Raw genomic sequence first — 3,685 nt, forward strand, 5'->3', positions numbered from 1 at the left:
TTATTGACGAAGATCAAAGACTACAGCCTTCAGTATGAATTACACCTCAACATAACAAAAATCCTCACAACTGGACCAATAAACAACATCATGACAAACAGAGAAAATATCGAAGTTGTCAAGGACTTCATTTTACTTGGATCTACAACCAACACCCATGGAATCAGCAGTCAAGAAATCAAATGAGGCATTGCATTGGGCAAATCTACTGCAAAAGACCTCTTTAAAGTGTTAAAAGGCAAACATGTCACTTTAAGGACTAAGGTGCACCTGACCCAAGCCATGGTGTTTTCAATTGCTTCATATGCATGTGAAAGTTGAGCAATGAATAGGGAAGACTGAAGAAGTGTTGATGTCCTTGAATTATGGTGTTGGCAAAGAATATTGAATACACCATGGACTGCCAGAAGAATGAACGAATCTCTCTTGAAAGAAGTACAGCCGGAATGGTCTTCAGAAGCAAGGATGGAGAGACTTCATCTTACACATTTTGGACATGTTATCTGGAGGGATTAGTCCCCAGAGAAGGACATCATACTTGGTAAAGTAGAGGGTCAGTGAAAAAGAGGAAGGCCCTCAATGAGATGGATTAACACAGTGGCTGCAACAATGGGCTTAAGCATAACAATGATCATGAAGATGGTGCAGAACCTGGTAGCGTAGGGTTGCTAAGAGTGAAAATAGATTCAACAACACCTAACAACAACAGTAACACATTTTGGGGTAGCGCCCACTTCTGATATACAAGTCCCAGACCTCTTGTGCTCTTGTGTCTTGGTAGGGAGAGGTGGTGCTGTAAGGACACACAGGGAGTGATAAGAAAAGCTGACATATAGACCGGGGCAATAGAGCTGGAAGAAAATGGAGGCATCCCTGAGCATCAGTGGTGGTGGAGAGTTTGCAAGACAGAGAACATTTAGCTTTGCCAGTTGAACAGGTTTTCTTATTTATTCTCTAGTAAGAATTTATAAGACAAATTCAGCTGATCAAACACAGTTGACTTTCTTTCTCAGATATAACAACTGTCATCCACAGAGGCATAGATCAATGGCAATATAGATCAACAATTATATTTTATTTTTTAATTACGTTAAGCACCTATTTTAAGCAAAACACCATGGTAGGAGCTATGGAAAGAATCAAAGATGAGTGATGAGGTTCCTAACGTTAAGGAGCCTACAATTTTTTTTAATTTATTTTTTTAGTTATTGTGCTTTAAGTGAAAGTTTACAAATCAGGTCAGTCTCTCATACAAAAACTTATAGACATCTTGCTATGTACTCCTAGCTGCTCTCCCCCTATTAAGACAGCACACCCCTCTTCTCCACCCTGTATTCCCCATGTCCATTCAATCAGCTCCTGCCCCCCTCTGCCTTCTCATCTCGCCTCCAGACAGGAGCTGCCCACAGAGTCTCATGTGTCTACCTGAGCCAAGAAGCTCACTCCTCACCAGTATCATTATCTGTCTTGTAGTCCAGTCCAGTCCCTCTCTGAAGAGTTGGCTTCGGGAATGGTTCTAGTCTTTGGCTAACAGAAGGCCTGGGGACCGCCTCTGGGGTCCCTCTAGTCTCAGTCAGACCATTAAGTCTGGTCTTTTTATGAGAATTTGAGGTCTGCATTCTACTGTTCTCCTGCTCCATCAGGGATTCTCTGTTGTGTTCCCTGTCAGGGCAGTCATCGGTTATACCCAGGCACCATCTAGTTCTTCCGGTCTCAGGGTGATATAGTCACTAGTTTATGTGGCCCTTTCTGTTTCTTGGGCTCATATTTACCTTGTGTCTTTGGCTTTCACCATTCTGCTTTGAGGAGCCTAAAATTTAATGGAGCAAAGTGCAAGCGTGAATGGAAGTTAAGTGTGAAGAAAGAATTGGAGTCTCCTGGAAGCATATGGATTAAATGAGTGGTACAGATTATAAGTGTCAAAGACTTTCAGAAGAAAGACACTTCACTGCTGAATGGGATGGTCAGGAGGAAGAATTTGAACTGAGCCTGGGAAAAGTTAGCTGGAGAGAGAAGAGGAATTGAAGGCTTAGGAAACAGAGCAAGAGAGCAGGGACTGGCCTGTGTTTTTTCTGTTTCTTTGACTCTAAAGGCACTTTTAAAATGCAGGTTTAGAAGCTGAGAGTCTATCACAAAAAGAGCAAATCAGGTTGCCAGGGACGGTAGGAAGGGGGGAAGGGAAGTCATTGCTTAAGGGGCACTGAATTTCTATTAATGGTGATAGAATAATTTGGAAAGGGATAGTGGTGACAGTTGCACAAGATGAACATAATCAATGTCACTAAATTGTACATGTAAAAAATATTGAATTACAAATGTTTCGTTACATATGTTTTTACCACATTAAAAAAAAAAGAACAAATCAGGAAGGATATTGCTAACTACTAAAACGGTGATTGGTCTGTCTTCGTGCTTCCCCACATTCTCAGGCACCAGCTTTCACCAGGTGTTCAATTTAGGGCAGAACTGACAAGGCTGGTTCTCAAAGCATGAAGCTCATTCATGGTGATGTAAGGGAAATCCATACATCTCTGTGGTTAAAAGCAAGCAGCTAAAAAAGACTCAGATCAAAGGCGTAACCCGTACTTCACATGCCTTATGACGTAATGCTGCAGGTAGGTTGCTATCATGAGTTCCTGGAAGGGTTAACGATGCACTGTGGTGTGCACATCCCCGGATGTGTGCTGAATGTGAATGATGAGGTGATGGTATCAAGGATTCAGTCATAAACTAACATTTATTGAGGACACCTGAGTCATTGGTCTGGCATTAGATACTCAAAGGCCAAGGTGGGAGAGAAACCTGACTCGTTCTCCTTTGTCCACCCAGTACCCCTCTAAAGGGATAGGGCCTTAGCTGAGTCCAACTGGGTAATTATAAGGATAATTATGAAATTATTATGCTGGAAGAAATATTGAATGGTTTTCCAGTCTATTCCTCTGCAAAAAATAGGAGAAAGTTAAATTATGCATGAAGAGCTTCAAATATGGAAATACTATAATCCACTAACTCATTAACCCAAAAAGCAAGAAGTTCTTCTTATGTCCAACTGAAATCTTTGTCTTGAATTTAGTTCATGTACCATTGTACAAAAATTCATTGCAGCTGTTACTGTTGTGTGCCATGGAGAACTGCCCCATAGGGTTTCCTAGGCTGTAATCTTTACAGGGAGGGAACCCTCATGATGCAGTGGTTAAGCGCTAGACTAATAACTAGAAGATCAGCCGTTTGAACCCACCAGCAGCTCAACAGGAGAGAGATGTGGCAATCTGCTACTGTAAAGATTACAGCCTTAGAAACCCTGTGGAGCAGTTCTACACCTTCCTATGTGAGTCGCTATGAGTAGGAATCAACTTGACAGCAACAGGTTTGGTGTTTCTCCTGTGCCATGGCTGGTAGATTTGAAATGCCAATCTTTTGGTTAACAGTCAATCACTTTACCATTGCAGGCACTCTCTGCTTTCTCAGAGGCCTTCACAGAGCTCCCTACGCCCCCGACAAGGTGCAGGGCCCCACAGAAATCTGCAGGGGGCACCCAGACACTGGAATCCCCTGGTCATGCTCTGCATTTGTCCCCATTACCAAAGTGTACTTGGGCCACTGCCATACATAGACTCTTAGCACACTAAATATATGGGGGACCAGAGTGCAAAAATGCCCCAAAACATCCCAAAGAAAGCACAGT

The sequence above is a fragment of the Elephas maximus genome, chromosome 1 (genome assembly GCF_024166365.1).
Source record: "Elephas maximus indicus isolate mEleMax1 chromosome 1, mEleMax1 primary haplotype, whole genome shotgun sequence".
In the NCBI taxonomy this organism is placed as follows: Eukaryota; Metazoa; Chordata; class Mammalia; order Proboscidea; family Elephantidae; genus Elephas; species Elephas maximus.